Genomic DNA, 25,455 nt, shown 5'->3' with positions numbered 1-25,455 from the left:
AACTGCCCCTTCACAAACTGCCCCCTCAAAAACTGCCCCCTCACAAACTGCCCCCTCACAAACTGCCTCCTCACAAACTGCCTCCTCACAAACTGTCCCCTCATAAACTGCCCCCTCACAAACTGCCCCCTCACAAACTGCCCCCTCACAAACTGCCTCCTCACAAACTGCCTCCTCACAAACTGCCTCCTCACAAACTGCCTCCTCACAAACTGCCTTCTCACAAACTGCCTCCTCACAAACTGCCCCCTCACAAACTGCCCCCTCACAAACTGCCTCATCACAAACTGCCTCCTCACAAACTGCCCCCTCACAAACTGCCTCCTCACAAACTGCCTCCTCACAAACTGCCCCCTCACAAACTGCGCCCTCACAAACTGCCCCCTCACAAACTGCCTCCTCACAAACTGCCTCCTCACAAACTGCCTCCTCACTCACAAACTGCCTCCTCACAAACTGCCCCCTCACAAACTGCCTCCTCACAAACTGCCTCCTCACAAACTGCCTCCTCACAAACTGCCCCCTCACAAACTGCCCCCTCACAAACTGCCTCCTCACAAACTACCTCCTCACAAACTGCCCCCTCACAAACTGCCCCCTCACAAACTGCCCCCTCACAAACTGCCTCCTCACAAACTGCCCTCTCACAAACTGCCCCCTCACAAACTGCCCCTCACAAACTGCCTCCTCCCGACCTGCCTACCAAACAAGCGGGTACCGGGTGTTCACACACAGCAACTCACATGAATACTTAGCGGTGTTTACTCTGATCCATTTAAGTATGCGTTTTAAACGAATTCCTTTAAAAAAATAATTGATAACACCAAATAATTACACCGAACGAAATGCTTTACCTCCTTTTCGCAATTAAGCTAATCACTTTTATTATCGCCGGTGAAATATTTATGTGGCACTTCCGCGAGCCCCCTTTAACTGTACTCAGTCTGCAAAATAAATACAGCAATGTGGTGCATAACTTAACCTCCTCATGACATACGTTTAAAATATGTACAGAACATCAAATTCATTTTCATCACAATTATTGATTAATGCATTTGTAGAGTACCCAGTAGACCTGGCCGGATGGTTAAAATGCTGAAAGTGAGCTAGTAACTTCATTACAGAAAGCCGTGAAAAACCAACAAAAAGTGACCTCTGGTTTTTCAAAAGCACCTGATTTATTTCCATAGTGACCATTAAGAGGGTTTACCACAAACAACCGTTTGAGCCTGCAAAGATCGGATAACGCGCATATGCCCGTGACATTTGATCAAAGATGAATAAATACATTAAGGCTCTTTTTATGATCCCAACACGCGCCAACAAATGTCACACGCACAAATGACGACCGAATGCACGCAATTAGTGTCAATCATGAGGCCAGCCACAGCCTTGTGGCTTGATAATCACGGCAGCCCTATGGACTGCACATCTCGCAAAGACACGGCGCTCCAAAGCCACACAGACGTGCACACCAACACGTGCAAGAGAGAGTGGAGCCATGCTCACACACGTGCACAACAACGCACCCTTGTACTACAGCCAATGCAGACTGTTGGGGCAAGTGCTGTTTGTGCTGGATCAACACCACACTTGCTCAAGTTTACAAAACACACCAGGGTACCCATTTCAATTTAACACGTAGGCTTTCGCGACCAATATTATTCATAATATATGTTTTTGGGTCAGATCGCGTTATTTATAAATGTGTCGTAACCCTCCAACACACGACACGGACAAACAGTAAAAAATGTGTCACGTTTTTCAAAGGACAAAAAAATGCACTTCTTTAGCCCACCGGTGTGTTGACGAGAGAATCAACAGCATTTTTTAATTTGAGTACGACGTTTCGCTGATAATTACAACCATTTCAGACTGAGTTGACCTCGGGGAGACTCAGAAACAGTTCAAATGTCACTCACCGCTGATGCGAGGTATCTCTCGGGATCCAACTCAGGGCACCAGGTTTGTAGTGCAGTGCACGTAAACCTCTTCACCACCGCTCGTCATACAACAACAATAATCGCCATACACCAAGATAAAGGTCCCCCGTAAAGCCTGAACAGACTTTAGGGGCAAGTGCTGTTAGCGAGCACCTATGAAGGCCGGGACACGGCACACGAGGGGGTGGGTGGCCAGCACCACGCTCGACCGCCTTTGTCTCCCCAGTGGCGATGTTTACACTTCACACCAGGCTACTCATTTGAGGCTGAGTCGACCTAGTGGAGGCCCAGGACCGGTTCAGAAAATGGTCACTTGTGTTAGCCGTGAGCGGGAATCGAACTCGGGTCCTCGGGTTCGTAGCGCTGCGCTACCGCTCTCGACAAAGATAAAGACAAAGATCCCCCATATAGCCTCAACAGACTGTCGGGACAAGTGCTGTTAGCGAGCACCTCTCAAGGCTGGCACGGCACACGATGGGGTGGCGATGTTCACACGCCGCACCAGGTACTCATTTGAGGCTGAGTCGACCTAGGGGAGGCCCAGGACCGGTTCAGATCATCGCTGTCACTGGTGATGGCCCTGAGCAGGAATCGAACCCGGGTTGCCAGGTTCGTAGCGCAGCGCGCTAACCGCTACACCACCACTCCCCACACTGCTCTCCACACACACTCACATACACAAATATATGCACAGACACACATATGAATTCACACTCGCACACATAAACGCTCACACATTCACATCGACGCACATTCGCACGCAACTCACACCGGCACAGTGGGGGCATGCCACTGGTCTACTTTAAGCGCCACGTGGAAATACGCCGCACGTACCTTCGAAGCCCAAGTCCCATGTCGCCAAGTGGGGTGGTCAGTGCGATTTTAATTCTTCAATTACAGAGTGGCCACCGCGTTTAGGTGGTGACAGACACGCACACCCTCCCATAAAATGTGGCATTTTTTGCCAGTATCAACGTATGAAAACATAAGAATAGGGTTGTATCCATTCCGGCAATAAAACAGGCGTTAAGATGTTCAAACACCAAATTGATTCCTTCTGCAAGGAATCATGTTACTGCATTAACCACACACGATACTTGTGAACATGCTCTGATAATAACTGTGTAACAAAAAAATGTGTTCCTGGGTAGTAAGTGTTATTTTTAAATTGCTTATGCCTCAAAAGTACAGAAATGGCTATTATTCCCCACACAAAAGCAAAGTTAATAATCCACTCCATTAATAACACTTTGTAACAAATGTATTTACTTTTTGTTCCTGTGTAGTAAGTGTTATTTTCTAATCGCTTGTGCCTCAAAAGTACAGAAAGTGGTTATTATTCCCCACAAACTTTGCTTTTGTGACCAGGACATTGATATTTTGAAATGCTCCTATTTTCAATGAGAAAACGTGGTGTGCATTTGTGTCATTCCTTCACGTAAATTCCTGGTCACAAAGGCAAAGTTTGTGGGGAATAATAGCCATTTTATATACTTTTGAGGCATAAGCGATTAGAAAATAACACTTACCACCCAGGAACACAAATCGTGTTACATATGTCCACCACAAGCACGTTTTGTTAATGCAGACTTGATTCCTTGCAAACATTTATCTATTTGGCCTTTGAACATCTCGACACCTGTTTCATTACCAGAAAGGGTAAAACGTCTTCTTATTTTTACACTCATCTCCGCCATGGCTCCATCCGCAACATCATCGTCGTTATCATCCACTCTCAGGACATAATAGAGGTTTTTGGGTTATGGATGATGATATTGGCCAGCGAAAGCCTACGTGATAAAACTCACTCTCAGGACGTCCGTTTGCATTCACGCAGCGAAGAGCGTTTCCGTACAACTCCCGCAGTACGCTCACGATCACGACCGCGTTGTGGATTCGTGACATCATTCATAGCGACTCGAGATTCGTTACAGGTACCAAATGGAATATTTCAGACGAGTACCCCAGCCAGAGAGAGTGAGCCGCCCTACAAAGCGACGAACTTGCTCGGCACTCACTGAAGGCGGTCCCCGCTTTAAAGTCGGCGGACGCGCAGCCCTTAATTAATAAGGCTTCACCCTCGTGGAATGAAAACAACGGCAATTGTTGGCGCTAATGACGGAGGCCTGGCACAGAGGCCACAGAGCGGGTGCCGTGGAGTCGAGCCAGTCCCCCCCCCCCCGCCCTGCCAGGCCCCCACATTGCTCCTAATCTTACGGCGCGCCTCCTAATCTCCCATTAATTGGTCATCAACTACGAGTTATCAAACACGTTTTCTCCCGGGCGTTCTCTTGCGCGAGCGATTTTGCGGGCGAACGCCACGACCGACGATGAAGTCGTCAGCTACTCCCGTGGCTCGCAGACGAGGCTCGCATCACGAAACGTCCGTCGTCACATCGCCACCGCACACTGATTTGCCATGCCACAAGTGAAGTCATATGTCCTGGCGGATGTAACTCAATACGAACGCACAATTCGCTCCCTTATTAATAGAACACACCACCCGCTATTGGGAACCTTTTGAAAAATAATCAAAGGTTCAAAGCCCATTAAACAATTCCAGATTTAATTCGGTTACCTTTCACTGGCAGCAAAATCGAGCAGCTCACGCATGTTTTGGACGTGCAAGCCTGACCCTCTGTAGGTTACATCGTGACACCGTGTGCACACACACCCGTGTCACCGTACCTGCCTAACCATGGACCACCTGCATAGACGCACTGCAATTAACATTTGCTGAGATGGGTCAAATTTGAAATCTTTCAGAGAAATTGCCCGATACACAACCGCCAATCCAGGCGGTGCAGCAGCAGCACAATCCATTCCACGAACTGACAATGTGTCACTGTACCTGTCAATTCCTCTAACTGCAGTGCAAGCCCCTTGCCAAAAGCAGTCGCGAGGAAGAACAGAGGCCCTCGTCGCCTCCAGCCTCTGTTTACAAAGCGTCTGGTGCTTCTGCTGCGACCGTAATACCACGATGAGCGATCAACGTGCTGCCCGACGGCTGCTGCTACAATGAGCAAACTCCGTGCTTTTATGCACGAGCTGTGAGCAACACACGCCGCATGGATAAACAAATGAAATGCTAATTAAGGAAGTAACACCAGAACCGATCTTCTTGGTTCTTTCGGTAAAGTCACGTAGAAGGGAAATAATAAAATAATAATAAAACATAATAAAATACAATTCTCACGACGTTTCGGCCACAACGCAAGCAGCCGTCCTCAGGTGAAAAACAGGTCTGTCGAAAAGACAGCGTCTGACAGACCTGTTCTTCACCTGAGGACGGCTGCTTGCATTGTGGCCGAAACGTCGTGAGAATTGTATTTTATTATGTTTTATTTTTATTATTTTATTATTTCCCTTCTACGTGACTTTACCGAATGAACCAATAAGATGAATCCCTGCAGTCACGAAAGCTTTAAATCGAAACCAGAACCGATGTTAAAGTTCGTAATTAAATGCTGATGCGTGTGCTATGATGTCCTTAAATATAGTGTGAAGGCAGCCACGTCGTGAGGAACGATGTTTGTGACTCACTCGAGTGATTCGTTATCTTGGCTACGCCAGCACCTTGCAGGCGACGATTCCTGCTCCCTCTTTGCTCCAACAACCCCACGCTGGACACGAGAGGGAAACTTATTTAAAACTGAAAGTCACAGGAGGTGCCTCCGACACACCCACCCAGCACTCTTCGGCATCACGGGCACTGCTACATCACCACTCCTCAACCCTCACGGTCCTCGCACACCACACACAACATCCTACGCCGGTCACTTTTTAGCACGGTTGGTGACGTACGGTGCAAAAGAAGTTCAACACACGTAGAACATACATGTACATACAAATGGGGGAGCTGCAGCAAAAGTGGTTTCCGCCCTGCACTACGAACCCGACGACCTGAGTTTGATTCCCTGCCACAGTAGAGTACAGTGTGTATGTATAGTTACATTAACGATGAATAAATGATAACACGGTCGTGCATGAGACTCTCTTGGGAAGGGCCCCTTGTGCCAACATTTTAACTCACTCTCTCGTGTTCATTGGAAAATATTTCATGTTTCACCTTTCAGCAATTTCATTAACCTTTGCATCGTCACTAAATAAGCTTCCGAAACACCGCAGTGTTCCTGTATGCATACAGGAACTGCGTGTGTAAGGGTCAAAACTTTTTGTAAAACGGCCACAATTAGAAAACACAGTTATTCTACTTTGTCCTTATGCAGCGAGTGTGATAAGTCTCTTGAGTGCTTAATATATTGACACTCGACTTTAAAATCTGTAAAAAAACAAAAGAGAGCTTTATGGCTCATCGGATTCCTTCAGTAGAAATAAATATTCTGATTCTGAAATACAAGTCAAATATGTCATATCACGAAATGTATGTTCCCCCCATTATCTTAGCCGCTGGTATAAACCAATGCACAAACGGCATACAATGTTTCATATCATTGGTACTAACAAACATATACATACATTCGTACGCACAATAAGACTCCTCCTCATCATCAGCGGAAGTTTATCTCGGCTGGGGATGCACAGACTTCACCTGACATTTGAACCTTATGGTGGTACCCCGGGGTTCCATAGTACCACGGCTCTCGCACAATGCCCGTGATGCAGTCACTTTTAGTCTGTTGATGGTCGGCGATGCGGCAGTCGACTCATCTCGACGAGCTGTACACGATGCACCACCACGGTGCTTGCAAGCCTTCAGGGTTTCAGCGCAATCGTCCTCGCTGCATTTCGACATCGCGGAGTGGCACTGATGTCGGATTGATTGGTACCCCAGTCGCGGAGTTAAGTACACCCCTGGAAAAAATAATGTCCCAGAAATAAAATATTTAATTGCCTCGGCCCATTTTGTATTATTTGGTACCCCGGGGTACCGCCATAAGGATCATTTGCGCGCATGTGGAAAATAGTTGGGGCGCAAAGAGCCACACACCGCTCAGAGTAACCCCGTGTACACCACGGCGTGAGCGCACTTTGAGCACGAAGCAAAGAGCCAGCCTTACCGCAGACTTCCTCCTCCTCCTCTCTGAGAAATGTGTAATTTATCACAGAAATTAGCACAGGCTATATCTGTCACCTGCAGTAATAGTGATCATCATTACCATATTAGGGTGCCGTATAGCCTAACGACCGATTAATAATAATTAAAATTGTACTGGCACATCAAATACTGAGCAGTGATTGCGAGCGCGTGAACACACGGCTTGCCCTGAATTAGAGGTAACGCGTTCACATACAGTAGCATGTTGTTAAAACGAGCTCATTAGCGCCTTCTTTCACCAAACAAAACGGTAATAGGCATCTTTGCGCCCTTTATATTTGCCCACGCGATGAGCGTTAAGATGCAGGGGCCCCCGTCAACACGGCGGTGCGCGTTGTCCACACTCGAGATGTCTTGCGCCGCACGGCCGAGACCGGGCCGGTGCATGAATCCCACACGAAAGTGGCCGCCGTGATCACACCGCCGGCGTGTTATTAAAAACATCTTGGATTTCACAACACTTTTATGACCACGGCTAATACATTAATGCACTGTGGCATAATGCACTTTAGTTGGGAAAATTGATTTCTACCCCCTCCCCCCCCCCCCAAAAAAAAAAGGTCTTACTGCATCATCTTTGCAACTAAATCTGCACCTAATCCCATTATCGCCTCACGCCTACATGGAGAGACTAACTGTCGACACTCAAGGCTTGCTCCCCACCGGCACACCGGCTGCCAGCTCCAGAAAAGCCTCGTGGCCAGAGACGCAGCAGTTCGCTGCTGCTGCTGCTACTGCAACAGCAGCCCATGTGACCAAAGTGAAATGTGCAGCGGCGTGCAACGGTGATGTCAAAGTGCAGCAGCAACGTTAAAGTGCAGCAGCAATGCGCTCCGGTGGTGCGGAACGACAATCCACCTCGCAAACCGGAGTTCACCAGCCCAGGTTCGTCAAGAGGAGGAGGATTTCGAGCCGTGATAACATGGCGAGCTTATTGCCCCACTCTGGTTTAACTCCGCGGCCCGTTTCCAGAGAACCACAGTGGCATTGTTCAGACGAGAGCCCGTCATTAGCAAGTCAAATCTAATTTGCGAACAGTTTGGCAATTGTGAAAGAGGCCCAGTGAGAAAATGTTGCTGCTGGGCATGTTGATAATTAACTGAGTGTTGCATCACAAACTCGGCCTTCAAATGCGTGCCGAGGCTGAGCGAGGCCCTCTGCGAGCAGAGGGCCCGTAACTCAAGTGCGTACCACGACGATGGGTGTTGTTGTTGTTGTTGTTCAAACTGTGCAGCTCACGAGTAAACTTCGGCCACTGTTGCTGTCCCTCTCACCGTGTTAGCGTGGCCTTTACTAGGTGCGCTCATACACGACGCTATATCTGCCCGATGGCAAACTTATTCCATTCAATACGAAGTCATTGGGGACCAGTTTTGACCAAAATGCAATGCCAGGCCTCTTGTTTTTGTCATCGGTAGTATAACAGGTGTCAGCTGTTGAGAACAATTTGGGTAATGGCACACCAGAACGTGTTTGCTTTGTGTTTAAAATAAAAAAAAAGATATGGGTGAACACATTTCCTCAAGCGTTTTGGAAGCCGAAGCCTTCCCTTTCCTCAGAAGCGTCGGATAGTTCTCATTACGTGAAGTGATCACGCACGCGTGAGCGTTTTAACTAATTATAAATATGGAACATTGTTCAACCAAACTTTCTTAATGTATTAAATACCTGCCGCTCGCATTAATACATATGACAGTTATGAAACACCATATAGAAATATTACATATTGGAATAATGCTTTAACATAATTAAAATCGTGCTTTACAGATGAAATAATAGCATGCACACTTGCCAGACGTTATTTGTTCTGACTGAAGATCAATGTTTGTAATGAATGTTGCTTAATGTGCACCAAAACTTTTACTTCCCGTAATGATTGCCAATTATTAATCTGCAGAGTGGATCATTTGCATACGTGGCAGGTGGGCATGGTAAGCGACTGGGGCTGTGTTTGTGCTCAGACTGGAGCCAAGACGCTCCTTGTGGCTTCTGGTGTAAAGGACGGCACCTCCACCACTAAGATGCTACTCCATTACCACTAACACTCCTCAAACACCAAGTAGCAGCAGCGTGGAAATGTGTAACCACACAATGAAGAACTCATTATATTAACACACTTTCATCATTATGGTTGACACATTGTCACACACGCAAACAGACAGCACTCAAACAAGCATGAGCACACCGTTACAGACACGCACACACTCACAAATGCAAAATGCATAGCCTGAGCAGACGTTTTGGGCAAGTGCTGTTAGCGAACACCTATGATGGCAGGAACGGCATAAAAAGGGTGGGTGGCCAACACCACGCCCGGCCGCCTTTGTCTCCCCAGTGGTGATGTTTACACACCACACCAGGTACTAATTGGAGGCTGAGTCGACTTAGAGGAGGCCTAGGACCCGTTCAATTATTCGCCACTGTTATTGGTCCGTGAGCGTGAATCGAACTCTGGTCGCCGGGGTTTGTAGCGCAGTGCACTAACCACTACACTACCGTTCCGAGACTCAAGCACACACACACATACACACAATAACAAACACACTGACACACTAAATCACACACACTGATAAAGGTGACACACATATAAATAGATACAATCGAGCACACACAGCCAAGAGCACACTCACACAGGCGCAGATCCACTTACACACGTACATACACACACACACAGATGTTACTTACACGAATACAGAGAATAATCCAAACACCAATAAACGCACACTAATGCACACACAGACGCAACTCACACTGAAATATTCTCACACACAGAGGACATTCACACGAACAGAGATACGCGGATGACACATACATACACACACACACATTTAATCAATCATACACACACGTAGAGACACACTCAATCACTGACTCATTCAATGACACCAGCAGTCACTGTCTCAGACATTCATTTACGAACACACACAGAAACCGATCCACACTCACGCGTGATACACTCACTCTTACACTCACCCCGACACACACACACTGCACTCATAAACACGCACGCACACTCACTCACACTTACCCACTCACACCTTCATAGACACACGCTCATTCGCACTCTCACCTTCACCGACACTCAAAGTCACTCACACTCGCTCACACTAATTCACCCACTCAACTTAACTCGCAATCACACGCGCCCTCTCCAACTCGCACCCAATTCACCCATCGCGGACAACCGCACTCACTCACAATCGCTTCGAACCTCTGGATCACTCACTCACACTCGCAGGGAGAAGCCGGCTCTCCCCATCGCCTTGCCCGCCTGCTGTACCCATCCCCACACAGCCGACCGGTATCTGATTGAGTCCTCGCAACAGCAGCAGCAGCGGCAGCAGCAACAACAGCAGCGGCAGCAGCAACCACAACCAACATCAGCCACCAACGATAACGCAGCGCGGCCGTGCAAGCTCCCGGAGCAAGTGGGGCACGGCTACCCAGAGGAGGACCTCCGCTTGCTTGCCACTTACCGGGGTACAAGCTGCGGCCGTTGCTGATGCGGCTGGAGGCGGAGGAGGAGGAGGAGATGATGGTGCTCGCGGGTCTGGCGTGGCGCGGTCGTGAACACCGTGGAGGAAGCCCTCGGCTCTCTCCGTCTCTCTCTTCTCTTCTCTCTCGCTCTGTGCGCTCGTCTCGCGGCGGAGAGGATGCGATCGGTCCGGGACGGGTAGGAGCGAGGGGAACAGAGGCGGAGCAGGGGCGGGGTACGGGGGGGTTCGAGGCAGCGCGTTACACGTGAAACGGTGTGCGTCTGTGCGTACGCGCGCGTGTCTAGGGGAGCGGTAGTGTAGCGGTTAGCGCGCTGCGCTATGAACCCGGCGACCCGGGTTCGATTCCCGCTCACGGCCAACACCCAGCGACGATTACTCGAACCGGGCTTGGGCCTCCCCTAGGTCGACTCAGCCTCAAATGAGTAACCTGATGCGGTGTGTAAACATCATCACTAGGGAGACAAAGGCGGTCGGGCGTGGTGCTGGCCACCCACCCCCTCGTGTACCGTTCCGGCCTTCATAGGTATGCTCGCTAACAGCACTTGCCCCTACAGTCTGTTAAGGCTACACGGGGGGATCTTTGTCTTTGTCTAGACCGCACGCCGACGTCCGTGCACACACGCACGCGCATGGGATGTGCACACGCGCGCGTGAGAGATGCTTATCGCGGGAGGGCATGGGAGTGGGTTTGTACACGTTGCGTGTAAAGGTGGTCCTGGGAGGGCTGCGTACACGCGTGTGTGTGCACGTGTGTGTGCACGTGTGTGCACGTGCGTTACACGCGATGTGCGCGCGTGTGTGTGCACCGCGTGTGTTGTATTCGGAGTGGTGGCGGTGGTGGTGGTATTCATGTGCAATGGCGTGCCCTGATCGTTCGTTCGTGTGTTGACCCTGGCCACGTGTGCCACGGACTTGTGTACGAGGCATTAAAGATGTTCAAAACGATTGAACTCCGTCTCAAGTGTCAGCAGCAGGGGAAGCAGTCGCCGCGCCCGATACGGCAGCGCGCTCCCACGTTACTCGCCTGTCCCATTCAGACGTCACAGCCCCGTTCACAGCCCCGTGTGAAACTTTGTTGTTGTCCTGGGCCGCTCACAGCCACGTGACCTCCACCACAAACCCGCATTACCACCACTAACCCGTGTCACCTCCACCACTAACACGTGTCACCTCCACCACTAAACCGTGTCACCACCACTAACCCGTGTCACCTCCACCACTAACCCATGCCACCTCCACCACTAACCCGTGCCACCTCCACCACTAACCCGTGCCACCTCCACCACTAACCCGTGCCACCTCCACCACTAACCCGTGTCACCTCCACCACTAACCCGTGCCACCTCCACCACTAACCCGTGCCACCTCCACCACTAACCCGTGCCACCTCCACCACTAACCCGTGTCACCTCCACCACTAACCCGCGTCACCTCCACCATTAACCCGCGTCACCTCCACCACTAACACGTGTCACCTCCACCACTAACCCGCGTCACCTCCACCACTAACCCGTGTCACCTCCACCACTAACCCGTGTCACCTCCACCACTAACCCGTGCCACCTCCACCACTAACCCGTGCCACCTCCACCACTAACCCGCGTCACCTCCACCACTAACCCGTGTCACCTCCACCACTAACCCGCGTCACCTCCACCATTAACCCGCGTCACCTCCACCACTAACACGTGTCACCTCCACCACTAACCCGCGTCACCTCCACCACTAACCCGTGTCACCTCCACCACTAACCCGCGTCACCTCCACCACTAACCCGCGTCACCTCCACCACTAACCCGTGTCACCTCCACCACTAACCCGCGTCACCTCCACCACTAACCCGTGTCACCTCCACCACTAACACGTGTCACCTCCACCACTAACCCGTGTCACCTCCACTAACCCGTGTCACCTCCACCACTAACCCGTGTCACCTCCACCACTAACCCGCGTCACCTCCACCACTAACCCGCGTCACCTCCACCACTAACCCGCGTCACCTCCACCACTAACCCGCGTCACCTCCACCACTAACCCGTGTCACCTCCACCACTAACCCGCGTCACCTCCACCACTAACCCGCGTCACCTCCACCACTAACCCGTGTCACCTCCACCACTAACCCGTGTCACCTCCACCACTAACCCGTGTCACCTCCACCACTAACCCGCGTCACCTCCACCACTAACCCGTGTCACCTCCACCACTAACCCGCGTCACCTCCACCACTAACCCGCGTCACCTCCACCACTAACCCGTGTCACCTCCACTAACCCGTGTCACCTCCACCACTAACCCGTGTCACCTCCACCACTAACCCGCGTCACCTCCACCACTAACCCGCGTCACCTCCACCACTAACCCGCGTCACCTCCACCACTAACCCGTGTCACCTCCACCACTAACCCGCGTCACCTCCACCACTAACCCGCGTCACCTCCACCACTAACCCGTGTCACCTCCACCACTAACCCGTGTCACCTCCACCACTAACCCGTGTCACCTCCACCACTAACCCGCGTCACCTCCACCACTAACCCGTGTCACCTCCACCACTAACCCGTGTCACCTCCACCACTAACCCGCGTCACCTCCACCACTAACCCGTGTCACCTCCACCACAAACCCGTGTCACCTCCACCACTAACCCGTGTCACCTCCACCACTAACCCGTGTCACCTCCACCACTAACCCGCGTCACCTCCACCACTAACCCGTGTCACCTCCACCACTAACCCGCGTCACCTCCACCACTAACCCGTGTCACCTCCACAACTAACCCGTGTCACCTCCACCACTAACCCGCGTCACCTCCACCACTAACCCGCGTCACCTCCACCACTAACCCGTGTCACCTCCACCACTAACCCGCGTCACCTCCACCACTAACACGTGTCACTTCCACCACTAACCCGTGTCACCTCCACCACTAAGCGTGTCACCTCCACCACTAACCCGTGTCACCTCCACTAACCCGTGTCATCTCCACCACTAACCCGTGTCACCTCCACCACTGAACCACGTGAACACCACCACTAACCCATGTCACCACCACTATTACTAAACCCATGTTACCACCACAAACTAATCACCGCCACCACTAAACCTGCGTTACCACCCATGAGGCCTGTGTCATTAAGACTAGACCCATATTAACACAATTAGACTCGTGTTAACACCACCACTAGACTCGTGTTAACACCACAGTTAGACTCGTGTTAACACCACCACTAGACTCGTGTTAACACCACCACTAGACTCGTGTTAACACCACCACTAGAGTCGAGTTAACACCACCACTAGACTCGTGTTAACACCACTAGACTCGTGTTAACACCACCACTAGACTCGTGTTAACACCACAACTAGACTCGTGTTAACACCACAACTAGACTCGTGTTAACACCACCACTAGACTCGTGTTAACACCACAACTAGACTCGTGTTAACACCACCACTAGACTCGTGTTAACACCACAACTAGACTCGTGTCAACACCACTAGACTCGTGTGAACACCACCACTAGACTCGTGTGAACACCACCACTAGACTCGTGTTAACACCACAACTAGACTCGTGTGAACACCACAACTAGACTCGTGTGAACATCACTAGACTCGTGTTAACACCACAACTAGACTCGTGTTAACACCACCACTAGACTCGTGTTAACACCACAACTAGACTCGTGTTAACACCACAGCTAGACTCGTGTTAAATCCACAGCTAGACTCGTGTTTACACCACCACTAGACTCGTGTGAACACCACAACTAGACTCGTGTTAACACCACTAGACTCGTGTTAACACCACTACTAGACTCGTGTTAACACCACAACTAGACTCGTGTTAACACCACCACTAGACTCGTGTTAACACCACCAGTAGACTCGTGTTAACACCACCACTAGACTCGTGTTAACACCACCATTAGACTCGTGTTAACATCACAACTAGACTCGTGTTAACACCACCACTAGACTCGTGTTAACACCACAACTAGACTCGTGTTAACACCACCACTAGACTCGTGTTAACACCACCACTAGACTCGTGTTCACAACACAACTAGACTCGTGTTAACACCACCACTAGACTCGTGTTAACACCACCACTAGACTCGTGTTAACACCACCACTAGACTCGTGTTAACACCACCACTAGACTCGTGTTAACACCACCACTAGACTCGTGTTAACACCACAACTAGACTCGTGTTAACACCACTACTAGACTCGTGTTAACACCACCACTAGACTCGTGTTAACACCACCACTAGACTCGTGTTAACATCACCACTAGACTCGTATTAACACCACCACTAGACTCGTGTTAACACCACCACTAGAGTCGAGTTAACACCACCACTAGACTCGTGTTAACACCACTAGACTCGTGTTAACACCACAACTAGACTCGTGTTAACACCACCACTAGACTCGTGTTAACACCACAACTAGACTCGTGTTAACACCACCACTAGACTCGTGTTAACACCACAACTAGACTCGTGTCAACACCACTAGACTCGTGTGAACACCACCACTAGACTCGTGTGAACACCACCACTAGACTCGTGTTAACACCACTAGACTCGTGTTAACACCACAACTAGACTCGTGTTAACACCACCACTAGACTCGTGTTAACACCACCACTAGACTCGTGTTAACACCACTACTAGACTCGTGTTAACACCACCACTAGACTCGTGTTAACACCACCACTAGACTCGTGTTAACACCACAGCTAGACTCGTGTTAACACCACCACTAGACTCGTGTTAACACCACCACTAGACTCGTGTTAACACCACCACTAGACTCGTGTTAACACCACCACTAGACTCGTGTTAACACCACTAGACTCGTGTTAACACCACAACTAGACTCGTGTTAAAACCACCACTAGACTCGTGTTAACACCACCACTAGACTCGTGTTAACACCACCACTAGACTCGTGTTAACACCACCACTAGACTCGTGTTAACACCACAGCTAGACTCGTGTTAACACCACCACTAGACTCGTGTTAACACCACCACTAGACTCGTGTTAACACCACCACTAGACTCGTGTTAACACCACAGCTAGACTCGTGTTAACACCACCACTAGACTCGTGTTAACACCACCACTAGACTCGTGTGAACACCACAACTAGACTCGTGTCAACACCACCACTAGACACGTGTTTACACCACCACTAGACTCGTGTGAACACCACAACTAGACTCGTGTTAACACCACTAGACTCGTGTTAACACCACTACTAGACTCGTGTTAACACCACAACTAGACTCGTGTTAACACCACCAGTAGACTCGTGTTAACACCACAACTAGACTCGTGTTAACATCACAACTAGACTCGTGTTAACACCACCACTAGACTCGTGTTAACACCACAACTAGACTCGTGTTAACACCACCACTAGACTCGTGTTAATACCACCACTAGACTCGTGTTCACACCACAACTAGACTCGTGTTAACACCACAACTAGACTCGTGTTAACTCCACCACTAGACTCGTGTTAACACCACCACTAGACTCGTGTTAACACCACCACTAGACTCGTGTTAACACCACAACTAGACTCGTGTTAACACCACCACTAGACTCGTGTTAACACCACCACTAGACTCGTGTTAACACCACCACTAGACTCGTGTTAACACCACCACTAGACTCGTGTTAACACCACTAGACTCGTGTTAACACCACAACTAGACTCGTGTTAAAACCACCACTAGACTCGTGTTAACACCACCACTAGACTCGTGTTAACACCACCACTAGACTCGTGTTAACACCACCACTAGACTCGTGTTAACACCACAGCTAGACTCGTGTTAACACCACCACTAGACTCGTGTTAACACCACCACTAGACTCGTGTTAACACCACCACTAGACTCGTGTTAACACCACAGCTAGACTCGTGTTAACACCACCACTAGACTCGTGTTAACACCACCACTAGACTCGTGTGAACACCACCACTAGACTCGTGTTAACTCCACCACTAGACTCGTGTTAACACCACCACTAGACTCGTGTTAACACCACCACTAGACTCGTGTTAACACCACAGCTAGACTCGTGTTAACACCACCACTAGACTCGTGTTAACACCACCACTAGACTCGTGTTAACACCACCACTAGACTCGTGTTAACACCACCACTAGACTCGTGTTAACACCACTAGACTCGTGTTAACACCACAACTAGACTCGTGTTAAAACCACCACTAGACTCGTGTTAACACCACCACTAGACTCGTGTTAACACCACCACTAGACTCGTGTTAACACCACCACTAGACTCGTGTTAACACCACAGCTAGACTCGTGTTAACACCACCACTAGACTCGTGTTAACACCACCACTAGACTCGTGTTAACACCACCACTAGACTCGTGTTAACACCACAGCTAGACTCGTGTTAACACCACCACTAGACTCGTGTTAACACCACCACTAGACTCGTGTGAACACCACAACTAGACTCGTGTCAACACCACCACTAGACACGTGTTTACACCACCACTAGACTCGTGTGAACACCACAACTAGACTCGTGTTAACACCACTAGACTCGTGTTAACACCACTACTAGACTCGTGTTAACACCACAACTAGACTCGTGTTAACACCACCAGTAGACTCGTGTTAACACCACATCTAGACTCGTGTTAACATCACAACTAGACTCGTGTTAACACCACCACTAGACTCGTGTTAACACCACAACTAGACTCGTGTTAACACCACCACTAGACTCGTGTTAATACCACCACTAGACTCGTGTTCACACCACAACTAGACTCGTGTTAACACCACAACTAGACTCGTGTTAACTCCACCACTAGACTCGTGTTAACACCACCACTAGACTCGTGTTAACACCACCACTAGACTCGTGTTAACACCACAACTAGACTCGTGTTAACACCACCACTAGACTCGTGTTAACACCACAACTAGACTCGTGTTAACACCACAACTAGACTCGTGTTAACTCCACCACTAGACTCGTGTTAACACCACCACTAGACTCGTGTTAACACCACAACTAGACTCGTGTTAACACCACAACTAGGCTCGTGTTAACACCACCACTAGACTCGTGTTAACACCACCACTAGACTCGTGTTAACACCACCACTAGACTCGTGTTAACACCACCACTAGACTCGTGTTAACACCACCACTAGACTCGTGTTAACATCACCACTAGACTCGTATTAACACCACCACTAGACTCGTGTTAACACCACCACTAGAGTCGAGTTAACACCACCACTAGACTCGTGTTAACACCACTAGACTCGTGTTAACACCACAACTAGACTCGTGTTAACACCACCACTAGACTCGTGTTAACACCACAACTAGACTCGTGTTAACACCACCACTAGACTCGTGTTAACACCACAACTAGACTCGTGTCAACACCACTAGACTCGTGTGAACACCACCACTAGACTCGTGTGAACACCACCACTAGACTCGTGTTAACACCACTAGACTCGTGTTAACACCACAACTAGACTCGTGTTAACACCACCACTAGACTCGTGTTAACACCACCACTAGACTCGTGTTAACACCACTACTAGACTCGTGTTAACACCACCACTAGACTCGTGTTAACACCACCACTAGACTCGTGTTAACACCACAGCTAGACTCGTGTTAACACCACCACTAGACTCGTGTTAACACCACCACTAGACTCGTGTTAACACCACCACTAGACTCGTGTTAACACCACCACTAGACTCGTGTTAACACCACTAGACTCGTGTTAACACCACAACTAGACTCGTGTTAAAACCACCACTAGACTCGTGTTAACACCACCACTAGACTCGTGTTAACACCACCACTAGACTCGTGTTAACACCACCACTAGACTCGTGTTAACACCACAGCTAGACTCGTGTTAACACCACCACTAGACTCGTGTTAACACCACCACTAGACTCGTGTTAACACCACCACTAGACTCGTGTTAACACCACAGCTAGACTCGTGTTAACACCACCACTAGACTCGTGTTAACACCACCACTAGACTCGTGTGAACACCACAACTAGACTCGTGTCAACACCACCACTAGACACGTGTTTACACCACCACTAGACTCGTGTGAACACCACAACTAGACTCGTGTTAACACCACTAGACTCGTGTTAACACCACTACTAGACTCGTGTTAACACCACAACTAGACTCGTGTTAACACCACCAGTAGACTCGTGTTAACACCACAACTAGACTCGTGTTAACATCACAACTAGACTCGTGTTAACACCACCACTAGACTCGTGTTAACACCACAACTAGACTCGTGTTAACACCACCACTAGACTCGTGTTAATACCACCACTAGACTCGTGTTCACACCACAACTAGACTCGTGTTAACACCACAACTAGACTCGTGTTAACTCCACCACTAGACTCGTGTTAACACCACCACTAGACTCGTGTTAACACCACCACTAGACTCGTGTTAACACCACAACTAGACTCGTGTTAACACCACCACTAGACTCGTGTTAACACCACCACTAGACTCGTGTTAACACCACCACTAGACTCGTGTTAACACCACCACTAGACTCGTGTTAACACCACTAGACTCGTGTTAACACCACAACTAGACTCGTGTTAAAACCACCACTAGACTCGTGTTAACACCACCACTAGACTCGTGTTAACACCACCACTAGACTCGTGTTAACACCACCACTAGACTCGTGTTAACACCACAGCTAGACTCGTGTTAACACCACCACTAGACTCGTGTTAACACCACCACTAGACTCGTGTTAACACCACCACTAGACTCGTGTTAACACCACAGCTAGACTCGTGTTAACACCACCACTAGACTCGTGTTAACACCACCACTAGACTCGTGTGAACACCACCACTAGACTCGTGTTAACTCCACCACTAGACTCGTGTTAACACCACCACTAGACTCGTGTTAACACCACCACTAGACTCGTGTTAACACCACAGCTAGACTCGTGTTAACACCACCACTAGACTCGTGTTAACACCACCACTAGACTCGTGTTAACACCACCACTAGACTCGTGTTAACACCACCACTAGACTCGTGTTAACACCACTAGACTCGTGTTAACACCACAACTAGACTCGTGTTAAAACCACCACTAGACTCGTGTTAACACCACCACTAGACTCGTGTTAACACCACCACTAGACTCGTGTTAACACCACCACTAGACTCGTGTTAACACCACAGCTAGACTCGTGTTAACACCACCACTAGACTCGTGTTAACACCACCACTAGACTCGTGTTAACACCACCACTAGACTCGTGTTAACACCACAGCTAGACTCGTGTTAACACCACCACTAGACTCGTGTTAACACCACCACTAGACTCGTGTGAACACCACAACTAGACTCGTGTCAACACCACCACTAGACACGTGTTTACACCACCACTAGACTCGTGTGAACACCACAACTAGACTCGTGTTAACACCACTAGACTCGTGTTAACACCACTACTAGACTCGTGTTAACACCACAACTAGACTCGTGTTAACACCACCAGTAGACTCGTGTTAACACCACAACTAGACTCGTGTTAACATCACAACTAGACTCGTGTTAACACCACCACTAGACTCGTGTTAACACCACAACTAGACTCGTGTTAACACCACCACTAGACTCGTGTTAATACCACCACTAGACTCGTGTTCACACCACAACTAGACTCGTGTTAACACCACAACTAGACTCGTGTTAACTCCACCACTAGACTCGTGTTAACACCACCACTAGACTCGTGTTAACACCACCACTAGACTCGTGTTAACACCACAACTAGACTCGTGTTAACACCACCACTAGACTCGTGTTAACACCACAACTAGACTCGTGTTAACACCACAACTAGACTCGTGTTAACTCCACCACTAGACTCGTGTTAACACCACCACTAGACTCGTGTTAACACCACAACTAGACTCGTGTTAACACCACAACTAGGCTCGTGTTAACACCACCACTAGACTCGTGTTAACACCACCACTAGACTCGTGTTAACACCACCACTAGACTCGTGTTAACACCACCACTAGACTCGTGTTAACACCACAACTAGACTCGTGTTAACTCCACCACTAGACTCGTGTTAACACCACCACTAGACTCGTGTTAACATCACCACTAGACTCGTGTTAACACCACCACTAGACTCGTGTTAACACCACAACTAGACTCGTGTTAACACCACCACTAGACTAGTGTTAACTCCACCACTAGACTCGTGTTAACACCACCACTAGACTCGTGTTAACACCACAACTAGACTCGTGTTAACACCACCACTAGACTCGTGTTAACTCCACCACTAGACTCGTGTTAACACCACCACTAGACTCGTGTTAACACCACAACTAGACTCGTGTTAACTCCACAACTAGACTCGTGTTAACACCACCACTAGACTCGTGTTAACATCACAACTAGACTCGTGTTAACACCACAACTAGACTCGTGTTAACATCACAACTAGACTCGTGCTAACACCACCACTAGACTCGTGTTAACTCCACCACTAGACTCGTGTTAACACCACCACTAGACTCGTGTTAACACCACCACTAGACTCGTGTTAACGCAACTACACTCGTGTTAACACCACCACTAGACTCGTGTTAACACCACAACTAGACTCGTGTTAACTCCACCACTAGACTCGTGTTAACACCACCACTAGACTCGTGTTAACACCACCACTAGACTCGTGTTAACACCACAACTAGACTCGTGTTAACACCACCACTAGACTCGTGTTAACACCACCACTAGACTCGTGTTAACACCACTAGACTCGTGTTAACACCACCACTAGACTCGTGTTAACACCACTAGACTCGTGTTAACACCACCACTAGACTCGTGTTAACACCACAACTAGACTCGTGTTAACACCACAACTAGACTCGTGTTAACACCACAACTAGACTCGTGTTAACATCACAACTAGACTCGTGTTAACACCACCACTAGACTCGTGTTAACACCACTACTAGACTCGTGTTAACACCACTAGACTCGTGTTAACACCACCACTAGACTCGTGTTAACACCACCACTAGACTCGTGTTAACACCACCACTAGACTCGTGTTAACACCACAACTAGACTCGCGTTAACACCACTAGACTCGTGTTAACACCACCACTAGACTCGTGTTAACACCACCACTAGACTCGTGTTAACACCACTAGACTCGTGTTAACACCACTAGACTCGTGTTAACACCACCACTAGACTCGTGTTAACACCACTAGACTCGTGTTAACACCACCACTAGACTCGTGTTAACACCACCACTAGACTCGTGTTAACACCACCACTAGACTCGTGTTAACACCACTAGACTCGTGTTAACACCAACACTAGACTCGTGTTAACACCACTAGACTCGTGTTAACACCACCACTAGACTCGTGTTAACACCACCACTAGACTCGTGTTAACACCACCACTAGACTCGTGTTAACACCACTAGACTCGTGTTAACACCAACACTAGACTCGTGTTAACACCACTAGACTCGTGTTAACACCACCACTAGACTCGTGTTAACACCACCACTAGACTCGTGTTAACACCACAACTAGACTCGTGTTAATACCACAACTAGACTCGTGTTAACACCACCACTAGACTCGTGTTAACACCACAACTAGACTCGTGTTAACACCACAACTAGACTCGTGTTAACACCACCACTAGACTCGTGTTAACACCACTAGACTCGTGTTAACACCACCACTAGACTCGTGTTAACACCACCCCTAGACTCGTGTTAACACCACCACTAGACTCGTGTTAACACCACCACTAGACTCGTGTTAACATCACAACTAGACTCGTGTTAATACCACCACTAGACTCGTGTTAACACCACCACTAGACTCGTGTTAACACCACCACTAGACTCGTGTTAACACCACCACTAGACTCGTGTTAACACCACAACTAGGCTCGGGTTAACACCACCACTAGACTCGTGTTAACACCACCACTAGACTCGTGTTAACACCACCACTAGACTCGTGTTAACACCACCACTAGACTCGTGTTAACACCACCACTAGACTCGTGTTAACACCACAACTAGGCTCGTGTTAACACCACCACTAGACTCGTGTTAACACCACCACTAGACTCATGTTAACTCCACCACTAGACTCGTGTTAACACCACCACTAGACTCGTGTTAACACCAGACTCGTGTTAACACCACCACTAGACTCGTGTTAACACCACCACTAGACTCGTGTTAACACCACCACTAGACTCGTGTTAACTCCACCACTAGACTCGTGTTAACACCACCACTAGACTCGTGTTAACACCACAGCTAGACTCGTGTTAACACCACCACTAGACTCGTGCTAACACCACCACTAGACTCGTGTTAACACCACAGCTAGACTCGTGTTACCACCACCACTAGACTCGTGTTAACACCACCACTAGACTCGTGTTAACACCACCACTAGACTCGTGTTAACACCACAGCTAGACTCGTGTTACCACCACCACTAGACTCGTGTTAACACCACAACTAGACTCGTGTTAACACCACAACTAGACTCGTGTTAACACCACCACTAGACTCGTGTTAACACCACAACTAGACTCGTGTTAACACCACCACTAGACTCGTGTTAACACCACAACTAGACTCGTGTTAACACCACAACTAGACTCGTGTTAACTCCACCACTAGACTCGTGTTAACACCACAACTAGACTCGTGTTAACACCACAACTAGACTCGTGTTAACACCACCAAGCCAGTGTTGACACTAGACCCGTGTCATCAACAAGAGACCAAATGTCACCACCACTAACCTCGTATCCCCACTACCACTAAACCCGTGTCTCCACCACCACTAACCCCGTGTCACCACCACCACCACTAAACCCGTGTCTCCACCACTACTAACCCCGTGTCCTCACCACGACTAAATTCGTATCACCACATCTAACCCCGTGGTAGATGTGCGACGGGCTACTGATAACGCTTATAATTTGAAGAATGGGTGTGTAACACGCGTGCACACAGACACGCGTGTGTGTGTGTCTGATTGCTGTTGCCAATGCAAACAGCCCTACGCACACGTAATTAGCGCAGTAATTCTGTGTTCTGTAAGATAACAATGAAATAATACATGGCGGCGTTAACAGTGCGACTTGTGTTGAGATTCAGTCACCGAGGGAGGATGATCATTACATTTTCACACGCACACACTTAAAGTTAGGACCATCAGTAACCTTAACCCCTTGCTGAACGCTACACACACACCCCCAGAGCTGTCCCTAGGGTACGGGAAAATCGGGGCAACCGCCCCGGGCCCCGCACTTTGGGGGGCCCCGCGCTTCGACGTCGAGGGCCTTATACGGTGGGATTTTGCCCCTTGCCCCGCACCCACCTATGGACAAAAGGCAAAGATCCACCATATAGCCTTAACAGACTGTTGGGGCAAGTGCTGTTAGCGAGCACCTATGATGGCCGGCCGCCTTTGTCTCCCCAGTGGTGATGTTTACACACCACACCAGGTACTCATTTGAGTCGACCTAGGGGAGGCCCATGACTAGTTCAGATAATCGTCGCTGATATTGGCCGGGAGTGGGAATCGAACTCGGGTGGCCGGGTTCGTAGCGCAGCGTAGCGCTACCGCTCCCCACGGCTCTGTCCACACCCGCACTCCATCGTGCAGGTCACGTCTCCTCACCTGGCTCTCACGCAGACAAGCTTACGGGCGCGCAAAGATGCCTCCCTTGTGCCGCGCAATCAGCCCGTTCCTCTAGCAGGCGACGCGCTCACACGTCAAGTGACCGTCGGCGTGCTCGCGGTCCCCTCCTGCACGTCGGGTCGGGTAGACGCGCGGTCGCCGCAAGGTAATGAACCCAACGTTGGATTACGGCACCACAAGCATCGGGGTTCTCTCTCAGGTGAGGCGCGAATGCGGCCTAAGGGGATCGCAGTCGAGAGGGGGGGGGGGCTTCGTTTGCGTGGTACGTGTGTGTCCTCACGAAGGCCAGGCGCCTTAAACGTCGACATTGTCTCGTCCTCTAGTCTAGGCGACATCAAAAACGCCACCTCGACGCGGTTTCTACAGGTGTCGACTCGCAAACCATGGCACAACGACGCATCACGCAGCATCGCAATTCAACTATTTGAACCCCCACTACCTGTTCAAGTCACGGTGCCATCGGCACTTTCCTGTACAGCGCAAAACGCGTTCGACTCGTGCAGCGTCGACGATGACGACGACGACGACTGCGATTGTGACGCCGTCCATTAATCGTTACCGTCTTTCGTTGCGATGGTGCCGCGGCCTCTTCGCGCTGTGACCACCTTGGCTGCAGGTGAGGGTGAACGCAGGCGGGTTCGCGGTGGTCGATCACAGACGCGCAGGAAGAGACGGGGTCGCGCGCGGGTGTCGGTCACCTCCTCTACGGGGGGGGGAGGCGAGGGCGAGGTGGGGGGTTGTCTCCTGTGCGTCTCACGCTGTGATCAGAAGTCCTGTCGGCGGCACGTGCTCCGCGCGCGGCTCTTTAAGGGCGCTCTCTCTCTCTCTCTGTTTTATTGCTTTAATTCGCTAGATTACCGAGGGGGCTCTCACGCGTTTCCCACCCCCCCGCCCACCACGTAGAGGCACGCGGCCTGAGCCAACGGCGGTCGGGTCAAGTGGGGCCCGGGTTGTGGCCCCCGGCGATGGGACCGCGGGCGAGTTCTGGCAGCAGCTGCTGCTGCTGCTTCTGTCCAGGTCAGCCCGGTTCACACCCAGATCCAGCCCGCCCCGACACACCCACAACCCAGATGAAGACCCCCCCACCCCGCTATGTAGGCTCAACAGACTGTTG

The 25,455-nt window shown here is 49.8% G+C and overlaps 1 protein-coding gene across 1 annotated transcript in view; it reads right to left on the bottom strand.

The window, feature by feature from the left end:
* ESRRG (estrogen related receptor gamma) overlaps positions 1-25,170 on the bottom strand; it is a 138,729-nt gene extending 113,559 nt beyond the window's left edge. The window contains exons 1-3 of the mRNA XM_078595942.1: positions 24,901-25,170; positions 24,321-24,448; positions 10,479-10,628 (exon numbers count right to left, since the gene is read on the bottom strand). The gene's annotated coding sequence lies outside the window, so the exon portion shown is untranslated. The remainder of the gene's footprint in view (positions 1-10,478; positions 10,629-24,320; positions 24,449-24,900) is intronic.
* Positions 25,171-25,455: the final 285 nt, after the last annotated feature.

The sequence above is a fragment of the Lampetra planeri genome, chromosome 7 (assembly GCF_965212315.1).
Source record: "Lampetra planeri chromosome 7, kcLamPlan1.2.h2, whole genome shotgun sequence".
Taxonomy (NCBI): Eukaryota; Metazoa; Chordata; class Hyperoartia; order Petromyzontiformes; family Petromyzontidae; genus Lampetra; species Lampetra planeri.
This window is presented reverse-complemented; position numbering and strand designations above follow the sequence as displayed.